The sequence below is a fragment of the Camelus bactrianus genome, chromosome 36, assembly GCF_048773025.1.
Source record: "Camelus bactrianus isolate YW-2024 breed Bactrian camel chromosome 36, ASM4877302v1, whole genome shotgun sequence".
Classification (NCBI taxonomy): Eukaryota; Metazoa; Chordata; class Mammalia; order Artiodactyla; family Camelidae; genus Camelus; species Camelus bactrianus.
Window position 1 is genome coordinate 495275 of NC_133574.1, and position 16891 is coordinate 512165.

General features: G+C 59.9%; 1 protein-coding gene across 2 annotated transcripts in view; it reads right to left on the minus strand.

Moving 5' to 3' along the window:
• The window catches only part of TNS3 (tensin 3), a 150443-nt gene that overhangs the window by 127158 nt on the left and 6394 nt on the right, over positions 1-16891 (minus strand). The window contains exon 2 of one of the 2 annotated variants that reach the window (XM_074358609.1): positions 2396-2489. The exons of the other annotated variant lie outside the window; for it this stretch is intronic. The gene's annotated coding sequence lies outside the window, so the exon portion shown is untranslated. The remainder of the gene's footprint in view (positions 1-2395; positions 2490-16891) is intronic. 2 annotated transcript variants of the gene reach the window in all.

The window sequence follows — 16891 nt, forward strand, 5'->3', positions numbered from 1 at the left end:
CAGGGAACCACCCCCGATCCTAACCAGGTATCTCCAGGTCCGAGGGAAGGGCACAGGGGCCCAAATCTGGGGTCCCTGGGAGCTCTGAGCTGGGCGGGCCGTCTCCCAGCCCCTGCATCTGCCGTGGGGCCACCCCCTACTCCGGGCAATGACTCCTTCACCTCTCCATCCCAGCACACATAAGACCCACCGTGGTTCTCATCCACGGCCCTGTGACTCGGAGTGCCAGGGGCTTCCAATAGCCACCTAAAGCAGTTTCAAAAGCACCGTGCCTCTGGTAACTAAAAAGGCTCTTGCTTGAGTGCAAGGAGCCTCTACACCAGGACGCTGTCGCCAGGTCTCCCCTGCAGGAATCCCCTGCCTGGCCTCGTCTCCTTGTTGGAAGGCAGGGCACCGCCCAGGCTCAAGCACAGCCCTTGCGCAAATCCTGGCTCTCCAGACCGTCCTCCTCTCCCCTTACCCGCCCAGCCAGCTGCTCCACCCCGCACGCAGTAGGGCTGCAGGACACACAGCGGGACTTCCTGGCCACACTGAGGATCCGTGAGTCCACCCCACTGATGCCAGTTCCCCAGACAGTGAGGGAGGCGGGGACGGCACACAGGACCCAAGGGGAAACGAGTCCCCAGGGGACCCAGAATGCTGGGGCCGGGAGACTGGAGAGACAGGGAGTGTGTGTGGGCAGGTCATGTGGCCCAGGGGCATCGCTGGGGACAAAGGTCAGGTGCCACATGTTTAGTGCCGGACCCACGAGGATGGACGAGCTGCAGGGACGGCCCCTCCTGGAGGGCACTGGACTGCAGGCCCCCCACCCCACTCCGGGCCTCATCCTTCAAGCCCCCACCCACGTTTCTTGGAGGTCACAATGAATCGACCTCACCGAACCCGCAACAGACCCTGAGTCCCCCGGCCTCAAGGAGGGTCATCTAGTGCAGTCAGCTTCACGGAAATGGCTTAGCTGGCTCCGGAGTTCCCGGCCACTCGGGTCCTGAACCAGGCCCACAGGGTGGGTGCACCGTCCACCGCCTCGGACCCCTGTGCACGTCAAACGTGGCCCTCCCCGCACGGCTCGGGGCTCCCTTAGGAACCAGGGGGTGACCACTTTGTGCAGATGCCGGAGACAGCGGCCCTGCGTCTCACGTCCCCTCCCTCCCCCGTTTCACGCACTTCCTTCCCCCGCCTCCGGGAAGTACAGAAAAAGTGCCTTCTCTACAAAATCCTCGGCCAGTCTGAGCTTCCTCCCCCTTCCCTGCTCAAAACCAGCAACCATTTCTCTACAGAACAGGCAGATCAGAGCAAGAGAAAGCGACTGATTGAAGGGCTGGCTCCCTGCCTCCCCGGCAGTCCGCCCCCAACGCTTCTCTGTCTCCGGGGCATCCCCAGAGGGGAGGCAGGCCCCCAACCCTCCTCTGTCTCCCCGGGGAAGCGGGGGACACCCTCACTGCCTCACCTGCCCTGGGGAGGCGGGGGAGGCAGGGTGGACACCAAGGCCTCAAATTCCAACCTGAAAGAAAAAAGCAAACGCCACTCACCACTTCCTGCACACCATGTCGGAGCACATGCTCTTGGGGGTAAAAGGGGACCCCCACCCCAACACTCACAGTCTCAGCCTGCCCTGGGGAAAAATGCCTGCAGGAAGGCTGAGGTGTTGAAACAATCAAGGCAGACTAGTGAATTCAAGCCAGGTTTTCTGTCTCCACGCTGAGACGACCCACAGGGGTGGCAACTCCCCTCCGCGAGCAAGTCTTGTCTCTTACACGCGAATCTGAGGTCACCCTGAGCCCCTAGCTGCCCCCCGCCCTGCCCCCCGCCTGTCCTCGCATGCCGGAACCTCACATCCCCATCCTATCCCAGTTAACCCCAAAAGACGGGCCCATGGGAACGAGCAGGCGGCCTTTGCTTAGTCCCGACGGGAGACGAGGGCTGAGGACGCCTGGCGCCCACTCCTCACCCCCACCAAGCACCTCCGCACCATCCCTTGTCTCCAAGCGCAGAAAGCCCCCCCACCCACCGGCCCAGGACTAGCTCCTAAGCCACAACCGTAAGCCGTCATCTGCTGCTCTCGGCACAGGACACCGAAAGGGGAGACAGAACATCTCCTCGGGGCTGCCTCGGGCCCACTGGGCTCGTCAGCTCCCTCCCACCCAGGCAGACCTTGTTTGACCGCACTGCCCAGAGACCACAGTTTGGACAGATGGGAGATTGGTGGGAACCCCGTCAGATGACCGTTAGCGTTCTTCAGCAATACTTTTAACTCAGGCATGCGCGTAACGTCCTGAAGATGGAGTGATGGAGACGTAATGCTATTATGTTTCAGACGTTACTGCGCACGGCAGACCGTACAGTGCAGGCGTCACTTTTACACCCACCGGGAAACCAAGAACTTCGTGGGACTCACTTTATTGTGATGGTATTTGCTTCACTGCGATGGTCTGGAACCAAACCCGCAGTAACTCTGAGGTCTGCCTGTCGCCTCGAATTGGCTGAGTTTCCTGCAACACAGAGGAAAGTCTTGGTCACGGTCAGGCCGGGTGATGGGCCGAGAAAGGCCAGCAGGAGTCTGGGCAGTCCCCATCTGCCCCTCAGAAATGTGGGTTCGGCAGGGACATCATCCCGTCTTCAGGAAGTGGAACCCGCTGGACGATCAGGCCCCAAACTCGTGCCATCTCCCACCACGGTGCATGAGGACGGGGGACCCATGCCCAGCCTGGCTTCTGCTGGAACACAGTGTCCCTCCAGCTCCGGGGCCCCCACACATCCCCCCGGGATGCCCAGGAGCTGGCTCCTACGGGAGGTGGGGGGCCAACGGAGATGCTGACAGACGCCCTCTGAGTCGCCAGGCCTCGTCTCTGGAATTAGCCCCAGTCCCTCCATTCCGTTTTGGTGTGGACCGAAAATGCCCCAGTATCCCCTGGCTTTGACCAAATGTGGTAAAGGTTGGACCGCATCTGGGACCCTGGGTCAGGACTCTGCCCGTGAAAACCCAGTGCTGCTCTTCTTGGGGGCTGGACGGAGGTGGGCGGGACAGACTGCAGGAGAGACGGCACTACGGGCACCCTCCCCCGCCCTGCTACTTGCTGCGCGTGTGACGACTTAGCCTCCACTTCTCGGTCCGCCAGTGGGAAAGAGAAATTCACTAACAACCTCAAACTCCAAGGGCCACTCCGGACAACGCCCGGAGGGGCTGGGTACGATGCCCACCACTTATTCCCTCTTTTCCTGCTAAGAGGGGTCCATCCGCAGCCAGAAGAGTCTGGGAGACCACGGTGGGAGACCCTTCATAGACAGCAGAAAGATAACATCACAGTTTCTGAGGAAGTTGGGCTGTTTTCATCAAAATGAACAAGTTTCAACTATTTATTCCTGAAGTTTGAGAAAAGCAAACCCTGTTTCTGTCTATGAATGCCACGGTCAATCAGTATTAGACAGACAGGGCTGGGTCTGCCCCTTCCTCCCGGGAAGCCAGGACTTTGGGGTGACTCCCGGTCCCTGGGCACCCTCAAATTCGGTGAGGCCACAAGGAAGCGGGAACAGCCTGGCCCCAGCAAAGCCTGTTCTCAGAGAGGGCGAACGGTGAAGTCCTCAGATCTGTATTTCAGCATTCGTGCTCCCCAGCCTTGACGTAATCTCTGCTTCACCCAAGTCAGGCCCCAAGAAGTTTCCAGCACGTGAATAACACATTTCCGGGAAATAACATCGCTGGTTGTAACTCAGAAAAAAGAAACAGCAAAACCTCCATCCACACCTGGAGAGCAAGAACGGCGTCCACCTGAGGGGCAGAGCCCTCAGCCACCACCTGGCCAGGAACCCTCACACCTGGACCCCTGCACCAGGACCCCCTCACCTGGTCCCCCACACCTGGTCCCTCGCACCTAGACCCCCTCACCTGGTCCCCTGTATCTGGACCCCCGCACCTGGACGCCCTCACCTGGTCCCCTGTATCTGGACCCCCGCACCTGGACCCCTGCACCTGTCCCCCACAGCTCCCAGTCCCAGGGCATGGTCTGGGATCAGCCCCTCCCTCGCTCGCAATGGGCAGTCTCTGTGTCAGTTCCCAAGCATCCTGAAAGATCAGTCAGGTTGCATTTATCACTTTAAAAGCTCAAGGTTAAAAGCGCTTTTATAACGTTTAATTTTGTTAAGTTTCGGAGGGAAGGGCATAGCTCAGTGGGGGAGCGCGTGCTTAGCATGCAGGAAGTCCAGGGTTCAGTCCCCAGCACCTCCATTAAAGAAAAAAGAAATAAAACTTAAAGTGAAAGGTAACGTTTCTAACTTAAAAGCACAGCCCTGATGAGGCTGCCACAGCAGGTCCCCGCGGCCCGGCCCCGCCCCGCTCCGGTCCCAGCAAAGGACACGCGGGCCAGGGCTGAGGGCGGCTCTCCCCGTCCGTCCGCCCCGACCAGGCCAGGCGGGACACACGCGCGGCTGGCGGGCCAGGGGCTGTAAATCAATTAAGGCAGACGCCAGGTTTTAAGGCCACACCCGGCAGTCACGCCTGGGCTGGGCCTTGGAGCTTGGGGCCTCCTATCTGCCGCCCTTTGACCCCTGACTAGCTGACCGACAGTGATTCACAGCGCCACCCTCCACCCACCCAGCCATCGCCCACGGCTCGCTGCGTGGGAGGGGCAGAGCTGACGAAGAGGAAGGTGGGCCCAGTGGTGAGGGGCGCTGGGCGCCGGGGCTGAGGTGGGACCTGGAGAAAACGGGGAGTCAGAGACCTACAAGCAAGGTGGGGGCCAGAGGGGAGGTGGGTGGGGCCAGAGGTGGGTGGGCGGGGCAGAAGTGGAGGTGGGCAGGGACAGAGGTTAGGTGGGAGGGGGCAGAAGTGAGGTGGAAGGGGACAGAGGTGGGGACAGAGGAGGAGGTGGACGGGGCCAGAGGTGGGGTGGGCGGGGACAGAGGTAGGTGGGAGGGGGCAGAAGTGAGGTGGAAGGGGACAGAGGTGGGGACAGAGGAGGAGGTGGACGGGGCCAGAGGTGGGGTGGGCGGGGACAGAGGTGGGTGGGAGGGGATGGACCTCCTGTTACCAAACAGGCCAGCAGAGAGGGGTGGAGCGCATAGACCAGAACCCTGGTGGTGGTGGGGGTAGGGGGGCAGCAGGAAGCATGGAGGCCCACTCCAAGGGGCTGAGGACCACCGAATCTGGCTGGGAAATAAGAGAATGAACCATTGTGGTTGAGAATGAGGCCCTGCTTGGGGCCAGGACCTTCACAGTCATCTGCACTTGCTGGAGGACTGAGGGTTCAGATCTTAGGTGGCTGACATGCTGTTGCTGCAATCTTGGGGTGGCATGGGGCGGGTGGGGTGGACCCCATAAGCAGCCGGTCAGCAGCTCTCCAGTCTCCTCGGCTGCGAGCAGGGGTCTCAGGGACCACTGACTGCTCCACCAGCTGGCCGGGTCCACACTGTGCCCCCGCCGTGCGTGCGGTCGAGAAGGCCAGGGTCAGGCACACAAGCCCAGGTCAGTGTCCCTCCGGGAGACCCCGTAAGGGACGCTGCCACCCACCCCCCTCCCCAGTTGGCACCACGGGCGCGGGGCTGGGCCGTGCACACCCACACTCGGAGCAGTGTGCTCCTGATAAACCAAGTACATAAGGACATCTTTTATTTTTTTCCCCTCAAAGGAGGTCGTGGGGATTGAACCTAGGATGTCACGCACGCTAAGCAGACGCTGTACCACCCTCAGCCCCATATGGACATCCTGACCCTTTACCGGTCCAGGAGCAGGATAGCAGGGCCCTGAGGGAGAAACGCACACAGTCCGCATCTCTTTCTGTAAAACGCACTGACAAGGTGCGACCCCCGGCCAGGAAGGCAGCCTAAGGCAGTGCGCACACAAGCAGGTCCAGACCTAGTCGGTCCATCACCCGAGTCTGCACAACGGGGGAAACGAAAGGGCTCTCACACCCGACACATGCCTCAGGCTGGCACTAGCACGCAGAGTCCGGAATACTCCGCCCTCCTGAAAAAGGGCGGTCAGGCCCGTGTCCCTTGACAGGAAACAGCCATGATGACGAGGAAAGGCACAAAAGAATCTACATTTCCATCCCTCCCGCCAGGTCTTCCCCACTCCAGAGGCATCAGGTGTCCCCAGGGAGCGCTGGTCCGGGGTGTCGGCCCCCAGGTTCATTCCCAGCGGAGGAGGGGGTCACTCACTCCACAGAGGGACACTAGGCGTCAGCGTCCTGGGCCGTGTGGACACCAGGACACCTCCCTGAGACGCCTGGCCCCTCACGGAGGCGCCTCTTTGCAGGGCCCTGGCTTCTCTTCCTCAACAAACTTGCGATTACCAGGGGGAAAGAGGGGCTGGAGGGACAGATCAGGAGTCTGGGATTAACAGAAACACACTCCTATATATAAACTAGATAAAGAAGGAACTACATTCAGTATCTTGTAATAACCTATAATGGAAAAGAACCTGAAAAAAAAAGGTATGTATGTCTGCATACGTATAACTGAATCACTTTGCTGTACACCTGAAACTAACATTGCAAATCTACTACACTTCAATCAAAAATAAGAATTAAAAGATTTTTTTAAAGGTAATCTCTTTTGAGATGGAATAAACAACAAAAACAACAACAAACAAAGCACGAATCATAGAATCTCCCAGAGAAAGTCTACAAACTGGAAGGATGCCTGTTTTGGGAGGTCGGAGTAGGAGCCAGGCCCCCGAGACATCTCCTGTCTGTCAGTCCATCCCATCGGTCAGTCCTGAGCCTGGGGACCACTCCCGCCCTCATCACTGGGGCCCCAGCGACCGCCCCCTGCAGACGGGGCAACCCTTCCTGCCCAGAGGGCAGAAGTGCTTCCAATTTCAGAGCCCTGGGTGGGTTCCCAACATAAAAGGGGACGGGAATTTGCTGTCCCGAGGGTGGCAGGCCACGGCAGGCCCAGGGCACCGGGGATCAAAGCGGCTGGGCCACCGCCAGGTAATCCCCGCCAAGAATGCTTCCTCGGCTCACACTGTGTTCTTTTCTTTTCTTTTCTTTTCTTAGCCAGGGGCAAAAAGAAAAACTCCGTCTGCGCCCCTCCTCCCAGGATAACCTGATACTCCAGGTACTCACGCGGAGCCCCACACCCTGGCCCTCGGGCGCTCCCAGACCCTGGCAGCCCGCCTTCCTCCCAAAGGCCCCGCCAGCCCAGACTTCAGGGAGCCCCACCAAGGGGCGGGAAGGACGCAGGATTTTCATTCCAAGGGCGCAGCGTCGGTGCCCACCTTCGCCTTCACCTGCTGGCAAATCTCCAGTTTCCTCCCTAGAAAAACTGGGACGGAACCACCGCAGCCCCGCGCACTCAGCGGGAATGGGCCAGGCAGGTGGCCGGTGCAGAGGGGCTGGCCTCGCCCACGGTCCTACCACCCTGTCCCGCAGTGCCCGCTCGGGGTCCCCTCTGGGGTGTCCCTCTGTGCATGCCCACAGGAAAACCCGGCTCTGACACCAGACGGACCTCCTCAGCCCACGGGGTTGGAGGGGCCTCTGCAGGACCTCAGGGAGCCGGACCCCGCAGGGGAAAGCCAGCTGAAACCTCCGGGAACCCAAAAACACCTCCCCGCAGCGGGGGGCAGAAGCAAATGCACAACTTCCATCCACACAGGTCGCTCGCCGCACCCTTCGAGGCCCAAACTGCGTGCATCCCCAGATAAACACGAGACGCTGGGGACCCACGCTCAGATTTATGTTAACGGGTAGACGTCCCCCAGGGACGGCGGGAAAAGCATCCTGACACTTGCCACCGCTGAGCTCCAGCACCTCCTGGTGCAGCTCAGATCCAGGGTCACACACAGGGTGGAGACCCTGAGGAGGGACGGGGGTGCACGGATGCCCTGCCTGCTGGGAGGCGGAAGGAAGAGCTGACCTCTTTGTGAGCACCGTGACCTCAAGGCCATGACCCCTGACCCGCCCTCAACACCCCATCACAGGGGCTCTGAAGGCTGTTCCCCACCCAATCTACCTCTGCCCGCCCTGCCTCCACCCAGGCCCTCCCGCCCTCCCCAAGCATCCTCAACTAGAGAGGAGGGAGCTGCAGGGGGGATGGAGGAGAGGCCATACTATAGGTCTGTGCTCACCAAGGAGGACAGGGGGGTAGATAAGGAGCTCTGGATTAGCACACACACACTGCTGTGTATAAAACAGACAAGCAACAAGGACCTACTGTCGAGCACAGGGAACTACATTCAATACCTTGTAATAACCTATGATGGAAAAGGATATAAAAAAAAATATGTAACTGAATCACTTTGCTGTACACCTGAAATTAACACAATTTTGCAAATCAACTACACTTCAATTAAAAGAGAGAGAGAGAGGAGGGCCAGAGAAGTGTGGGGCTGTGCCGGGATCCTGATTCTAACGCACCTACTGGAAATTCATTTTGAAGGATCAGGGAAATCTGAAGACAGCACAGCACCTGGGCGGGGAGGCCAAGGAATACCGCCACCCCTCCTGGTGTCTGTGACGTCCAGAGCGCACACAGCAAGCGTGCAGGGAGAAAAGACCCCTTGGCTTCACGGTCATCGAGGTTGTCGTCACAGGAGGGGAGGACAGGGGCAGACGGGGGAGCAAAGTCTGGATAAATATTCAGTCTGGCTGTTGGGTTCCAGGACATTCCTTCCACTTTGGGAGACGTTGGAAAATGTCCACAAGAAAATGTTTCTTGAAAGGAAGGAAGCCCTAACGTGCACAAGGACAACACAGCCTCGGGTCTGTGTGGACCTCAAGCTCAGACCCTCCTACAGCATCATGACAGGTCTGGGGTTCCCCACGTTAGAGATCTAGTAATAGTGACCATCACCCCATTTTATAGCTGGGCAAACTGAGGCCAGGGTGATGAGGACCCGTTTCATGGGATTCAGGTGATGTCACAGAACCATCACGTCACCACCATGAGGGAACAGGCAAAGGGGTCAGCTCCTCGGCCAGGACGTGTGGGCTGGGTGGGCAGCCGCCTCCCCAGGGGGCCCACATACAGGGGTCCAGCCTCTCACTCCCCAGAGCCCAAGCTGCCGGAGAAGTCCCGTCCGTGCTGGGGACCAGAGGACAATCACACCTGTCCCTCTGGCCACCTCCTGAGTAAGTAAACGGGAACCTGACCCACAGGACAAACGTGGATCAACCTTACAGTGTCCTTGAGATGGTTAATCACAGTGGCAGGGCTCACGAAGTAACCGCTCGGAAGAGCTAGGAGTCTCGAGGCCCAAAATCCCAAGAACACGTGGTCTCCTCTCACCACCTCCCCCAGCAGGGGAGCGACACTGAGGCACTGGGAAGTTTAAATAACATCTCCACTCACTGAATAACCACAACAAATGTTTACCATCCGAGGATCCGGGCCCCGGAGTCCGAGGGAGCCTTGGGGACACCTCCTTGCCCCTGAGACAACAGCTGATGACTCAGCCTCCACCTGACTCTCCTCTTCCTTCTAACTCGCTGGTGGCAGAGGGGCCGCACCAGGAGCCCCTGGATCCTGTCCAGGGCAGCATCCTCTCTGCCCCAAAAAGCCAGGACATCCAGACATCCCTGGATCCGCCCTGCCCGCCGGAGACACCGTGCAAGCTATACAAGCACTTTTCCAATTTCTAGGAGCTACATTTTGAGAAGAAACAGGTGCTAGCAATTTTAATGATGTACTTTATTTAACCCAATGGATCCAAAGGGTTACTGTTTCACCATGCGATCAATCAACCTGAAAATTATTCAGGAGGCAGTTTACCATTTTTTGTTTGTACTGTCTTCTGAATCTTGTGGGCACATGATGTGCTGTCAGCACATCTGAGTTTGGACACTAAATTTTCAAATTAAAGGGAAAAGCAGTTCTAGCCAAACAATAAAGTCATGTTCAATGGGAAAGGAGCATTACGCTGCTACAGCGTTTAAATTCAAGGGAGTTACAGTGAACAAGGCGTTCGGAATTCCCGTCCCCAGGCACGCGGCCGGCACCTCCATCTGGGACGGGCAGCTCCCAGCTCCTGAGAGCATGCCCCACGCCTGGCACACCTGCTCCCTCCTTGTCCTCAGGCGGAAAGGAAGCAGCAGGCATGCTCCCTGCAGGGACTTAGGACTGAGCAGCGTTGGAGCAGCTGCCATCCAGTCCCTGGGGGTGTTGGCACCCCCACACCTTGACCCAGGTGCCTCCAGGGGAAGCCAGCGTGGGAACACAGGTTGGCGGGCACAGGAGAGGGGACTGGGATAGACCTGAATGTCTTCTCCGTCCTGCAGAACCTGCAAGTTCATTCTCCTGCAGTTCAAGGACAACATTCTAGCATTTCATCCTTAAGCCTACTTTGGGCACGTGGCGAGGATACTCATCCCTTGGAATGCTCCTTTTACAAACCCACACTTTGTCACAATGCCCTTGGCCACCGTGAGGTTGTTAAAGAGACCATGTCGGTCATACCAGGTGACCGAGGACAGTGCCGGGATGCCACAGAGGCGTTTCCCGCCAGATCCAGCCTTAGAAACATCTCTGCTCTTTGGAATAACTTGTTTCTGTTGTCTGTGTTTCTTGAATGTATTTATTTTTATCCTCTGGACACAATGAAACAATTAAAAACTGTTTCTTCTATCGAACTGGCTGCCAGGAAGCTCACAGCTAAATCACCGGGAACCAGGATCTTATGGTTAAAACCCACTGGACGCTAACTTGCCATGGGCCTCACAGGCTTCTCGGATGTGTATTTCCTCTCTGTCATGCATTTTTTTTGGAATACTTAATCCTGATATATAGACATACACACACACACTTACTTCTGCATGCTTTTCAAGTCACTTGGGGAATTTGGCAAGGCACTGTCATGAAAATAAGTTTAAATTCAGTGGGTTTACAACATGCAATGGGAGATTTCAGGAATGAACACAACAAGCACCTTTATGTCTGGTCAAGAGGGATCTGTCTGGATGTCCCAGGCTCCCATGGGCCGCCCCGCGAGGGTCCCGCCCAGGACAGCCGCGTGAGCGCGCCACGTTCCTGCACAACAAGGCGGCGGACCCGGGCCAGAGGACCAGCCCCTGCTGAGTCACCCAGTTCCAGGTTTATTCTATTTCTAGATCACCGGGAGCCGAAACCGTCCTCGCAAACCTCCCAGGCTACTGCCCCGCTCACCGACAAGGAGACAGACACTTCGGAGCGGGGTCACACAGCAGCGCCTCCGCGATCTCGGCGCACACCCCTCCCTCGGGAGGAGGGAGGCCACGCCCCAGCCTCTGCGCACCGTCCAGGCTCCACCCCGGGTCCCTGGGGCGCCTGCCCAGAGGGCTGCGGCTGACCGTGCGGCCACGGAGCGAGTGGTCCCGGGCGGGAGACCCGGACCCGTCAGGGAAGCGGTGCTGGGCACGCACGTCACCCCGGCCCCGATGTTCAGAGAAGCAAGGGCGGACCCGGGAGTGGGGTGAAGCCTGGAGGGCGAACCCCAGCGAGGAGCCCGGGGCAGACACGGGCCGTGGGGACCGCGCGCGCAAGGGGAGGTCTGACCTCCGGGAGGCCTTCCTTTCACGGCCCCTCAGATGGATTTTCTTGGAGTGGACAGGGGACCACGTGGTGACTGTGCCTGAGCGCGCGCCCCCACGCACACGCTCGCCCCCCACTGTTGCGCCCCAATGCACAACCCCACGCTTGCCCCCCCAGGCACAACCCCCATGATTGCGCCCCGATGCATGACCCCACGCTCCCCCCCACGCACACACACTCACCCCCACCCAAGCCCCCCACGCTCGACCCCACGCAAGTCCCGGGGTCCGAAGGAGCTGTTTGACCACCCCGGGGGGCACCCAGGACGCTCGGCCCGCAGAGGGACAGGCCAGCGGCCAGAACCTTCCACCGGCCCCGACCCTGCACCTGGCCCCGACCCCGAGACCACGAGAAATAAACCTTGTTGCTTTAAACCACTACGCACGGGGCGGTTTTTGTCACAACAGACACACTGAGCGGCCCACGCGGCCACGCCTGGGGACGGGTCGAGGCTCACAGGGCCCCGGGCCACATGCAGCAGCGGGCGTGAAGGGTCAGTCCCCGTGCCCCTCAGCCTCCAAGGGGGCCGAGCAGAGCGGGCCAGTCTGGGCCGAGCGCCTCGGGAGCTGAAGTCGGCCCACTTCCCCCCATTGGGGCTCTCAGGGCATCATTTACAATTATTTAAAAATATTCCAGGAAGCTGAATTAGAATTGTCTGCTCAGTGGTGGACAGACGCCTGGACTCCAGCACCCTTCATCCTGGCCACGTGTCTGCTGCTGAGGTCAGTCCCTTGGTGGGGACACCCCCCGCCCTGTCCCACACCTCTGCAATCCTCCAATGCAGCGACAAAGATTCAGATAATGCAGGCTGTGGATGTCCTGTGAGGGCACCCCCACCAACCCCATGGTCCTCGGGGCCCACCCCATCCCACGGCGTCAGGACCCCCACACCCCCATGGTCCTCGGGACCCACCCCATCCCACGGCGTCAGGACCACCCACACCCCCATGGTCCTCGGGACCCACCCCCATCCCACTGTGCCAGGAACCCCACAACCCCAGGGTCCTCAAGACCCCCCCATTTCGCTGTGCCAGGATCCCCCACAACCCCGTGTTCCTCATGCCCCCCCACCATCCCACAGTGTCAGGACCCCCACAACCCCCTCATGACCCCACAATCCCGTGGTCCCAGGACCCCCACAACCCCATGGTCCTCATGACCCCACCATCCCACGGTCCCAGGACCCCCACACCCCCCTGGTCCTCGGGACCCACCCCCACCATGCGGCTCTGCCCTGTCCAAGCTGAGAGAACAGTCTTTTCAGAGGCTCTTCCTTCAGAGTTCAGGAGGGTTAACAAGATTCAGGACACCACTGGCTGCCCGAGAGCAAGGAGGAAGGGCGGGCGGAGTGAACAGAGGAAGAAACAGAGGAGCTCCCCTCTGACAGGCCTCGCACACAGTCAGTAACGCATGTCGGGCCCACCTCTGCCCCCTCGGGCGCCCACCTTCTCTTACCAGCTGACCGGCCCACACCACGTCTCACTCATCCGAGAGTCACTGGGGTTCCCTGTCCATCGCTGGGAACAGAACCACATCGTGGAAGCGGAAGCAGGTGACGGAGGTCCCGTGCCCGCGGCCTCGTGTTCAGCCCGCGCCAAGGCCAGATGCGGCTGGCCGCTGAAGTGGCCGCTGGCCATTCAGGGCGGGACGGATCGCTCCCCCGATGAAGGGAGAGCTTGTGGCCGCCACACAAAGGCCCACTCTCCCCACCGCCCCTCCCGGTGCCCCTCCGAACGCCCGCTGGGTGCTTCCAGGCACCGAGTGGGCCACGCCGCGCATCCAAACCTCTCTCCAAAACTAGGCCATCTTTCAAAAATGCATTCAGTCCCCCAGAAAGAATCTGTGGACCTCATCTGGGCAGCCCGGGCGGAAGGCGGAGCAGTGGGGGAGGCAGCGCTCTTCCCAGCGCGAGCCTGTCAGATGCACCGCGTTTTCACAGGAACAGAACTCTCATTTAAACGTCGGACAAGCGATGACACACTGCTGGTCTGCACCGAGTGGGAATCCACTCTGACAGAGGGACAAAGGCAATCATTCTTGCCATTTTGCAGCGTGGACTTCAAGGCAGCCCCACCGCACGCTCTGTCCAGAAAGAAGGTTCTTTTGTGCGACCAGGATAATCAAGTAACAGCGTTGTCATCCCTGCTTTGGTCCAGGGAGTCCCAGCAGACATCAGCCATCAACTTCCAGTGATAGGACAACCTGAAACGTGGCTGTCTCCCAAGGAGGTAACAGTGGGCTGGGTTCTCACGTCGGGAAGATGTGCATCGCAAAGCAAAACCCCAAGGAAGAAGGAAACAGTGGCCCTGAAAAAATTACTGAACTATGTGCCAGGACTTCCCTCCTCTTCTCGTAAAGAGTCCGCTTCTCGAAGGTTCCCGCTCCGGTGCAGAACTGCTTCCTCCCACTGGGAGTCTTCGGGGTGGGGGCGGCGCCGGTGCCAAGGCCACGCAGCTATCTCGGACCTCCTCCCAAAGCCCCGTCACATGAAGAGACGGGAAGCCCTGGTCCTTGTCCTTGGGAGAGCTCAGATTTTAGGGAGGAGAGATAAACAAAACAGACACAACGCAGTCCCAGAGCCGGTCAGAAGACAGGGGACTGGCCCCCTGGGCTTCAGGAAGGGCCTGTGATGGTCAGGGTCCCGCCCAGACCCTGCAGAGGACGTGGGCCTCCGTGGGAAGAGCTGGGAGGTGGGGGCGGGGGCGGCCACAGCCCCACCGCCTCCCCAGGCGGTCTGCGTCGGGGAGGCGGGCGGGCCAGCACGGGGCCACACGGAGAGGCAGGACCCCGGCCACTGCGTGACTGCAGAGAAAACAGGCAGGACCACGCCGTCTCCAGCAGTACCAGGGGACCCGGAGAAGCTGAGGGCCTGAAAGCGCGCAGGTCTGACAGCAGACAGGACGCGTCAGGAGGCCAAATGGACGGAAGGCGGTAAACCCAGGGGTCCGGGGAGAGCGGACGAGAAAGGCCACTGGGGACCCACAGCCTTTGTCAGATCCAGCCCGTTCGTCCAACTCATCTTGGCAGCAAAAGCAGAAAGCTGAGCCCGTCTGAACCCCAACGGGACGTGATGAGTTCAGAGATGAGTTCAGCCCCGGCAGGACCTAGCTGGACCCTGGCCCACATTCCTGGTCACCAGGGCTGGCAGAGCCGAGGTCAGCATCACAGCCGCTCGGGGCACGTCACGCCACCAGCAGGGAGTTGGCCGGCCACAGAGGGCGGTGCCAGCCCTGCCCCCACCCCGCCCCGCCCCGCGCCTGGTGAGGACCTGACCCCATCCACCAGGATGGGGCCCCTCGGGGCAGGACCGCAGCCTGGACAGAGGGGCTGTGTCCCTCCACCTCCCCGGGCCGGAGGCTGAGCAGACCTCCCCACGGGGTACACACAAAATCAAGGAGGCCGGAGCTGAGGGCAGCTGTCACCTTCTGAAAGATGCAGCTCTGGGGAGAACCACTCCCTCACAAAAAGCCAGCCCGGGGCTGAGAGCTCCTGCAGGAGGTCCCCGCTCTCCAGGGCTACGAGCCGTCCCTGGGGACAACTGGGAAGACAAGGCCGAACTCTGGGGACGCTGAGGACGGGATGCAGGTCTGGGAAAGCCGCCCACGTGAAGAAGGGCGCACATGGCGCTCCTCACGCAGAGCTGTCTGTTATAAAGACCGAGCCGGGAAGAGGGAGAGCGTCGCGGCTTTGTAAGGCTGAGAATTTGCAAAACGGGAGCCTTCTGGAAACGCATCAACACCATTCAAGTCATGGCGGCGTCTCGAGCTAAGAAGGAAAATGTGCTCAGAGTGGCTGGCGCTCACAGATGACCTATATCTTGGGTGACTCCCGTTTACCTGGGGGCGGGAAGGGATAAAGGTGAAAATCTTCATCGGCCTAATCTGGTTAAAACTGCAGCCTAGCAGGGTGCAGATGGAAAGTTCTCTGGGGCACACGCGGAGCCGCCAGGGCTGCTCTGGGACTCGGGGTGCACCTGCTGTCCCCGCGTTTGGAAAACGGAGCCTGGGTGTTGCCGACGGCTCTCCAGGCCTCCACCCACCCTTCCTTAGGACAGTGGTCCCAGGCTCGCCTGCCAGCAAGGGGGCGGCACCCCACCTGCAGGTGCCCCCACCCCCCACCGCTCCTGGCCAGCCCCCAAGCCAGACTTCACGAGGCCTCGTGCCAAGAACTGCCCTTCATGGGGGGGCCTTATGGTGGGGGGGCCCCGTGGTCTGGCGGGCTCAGCCCTCCTTCTCCAAGAGCTGGGTGCGCACACACCCCATCCCACCACTGGGTGTGCCCCTCACTCAGGGCCACCGGATCTTCATGGCTGTAACACCCTCAGGCTTCACAATTCTCCAACCACGCAGTGCAGCAAACAGTCCCTCCTTTGTGGTCTGCGTTCCCGCACATCCGTGGCAGCCCCCAACCTCACCTAGCTCAGGCTCCCACGGCCTGGTGTGGCCCGCAGGTCTGCAACCCCCGAGGGTGTCTTCTGACTCCTCTGCCCACCCCCTGACCCCCCTCTCCAGGAACAGACCAGGTGGCTCCCGCCCAAGGCCTCCACCCTCACGGACCCTCCACCCAGGGTCCCCCTCGGCTCCTTCAGCCCAACGTCCCCTTCCAGCACAGCAGCAGCAGACCACCCTGGAGAGTGCCCGCGGCCCAGGGCCTGGCGCAGAGAGACTCCATAGATCCAGGACAGTGTGAGGACATCCGCCCCTTCCAGTCCTCCAGTGCCCGACCCGTCCCGCAAATGCCCACGCTGGAAAAGATGCCAGGAATTCAGGTCCAGCGTGTTCCAGCGCCGGGGGGAGAGCCTGCTGGTTGGCATTCCTGGCTGGAGATTGTGAACACATTCTTGGAGGGTAAAAATTAACCAGCATCCATCCACCCGGCTGGGCCTCGGGCCCTGCAGGCTGCTCGGGCCACTCGGAAGAGCCGCCCGCGTTCCCCCCGCGGGCCGCCGCCATCGCCAGTTCACCAGGCCAGGCCAGAGCGGGATCTGCCCCATCCCGGAGGAGACCCGGGTAATCGCTCTCAGACATCCCTGGTTCTGGCCTGCAGGGCCCAGACTGAACCATTTATCCAAATTAAAACCATTCTGCAGAAACCAAATCGACCCTTTTAATTGAAAATAAAACCAAACAACCCAAAGGCTCTCTCTCTCTCTCTTTTTTTTTAATGAAAGACATTCCTTCTGCTTTCTCATTCCATTAATCACTGAGTTTACACAATCTGTCAAAACAGCTTGGTAAGAAGTCTCTGCCTTTCCGGCAGGCCTGGTTTTTACCCAGCGGGCGCCAGCATGGCCGGGGGTGCGGGGGCCCTGGGTAAGCCCCCAGAGGACTCAGCGAGCACGCTGTTTCTCCACTGCACTCAGACCGCACGTTTCAAGGGGCTGCCAAAA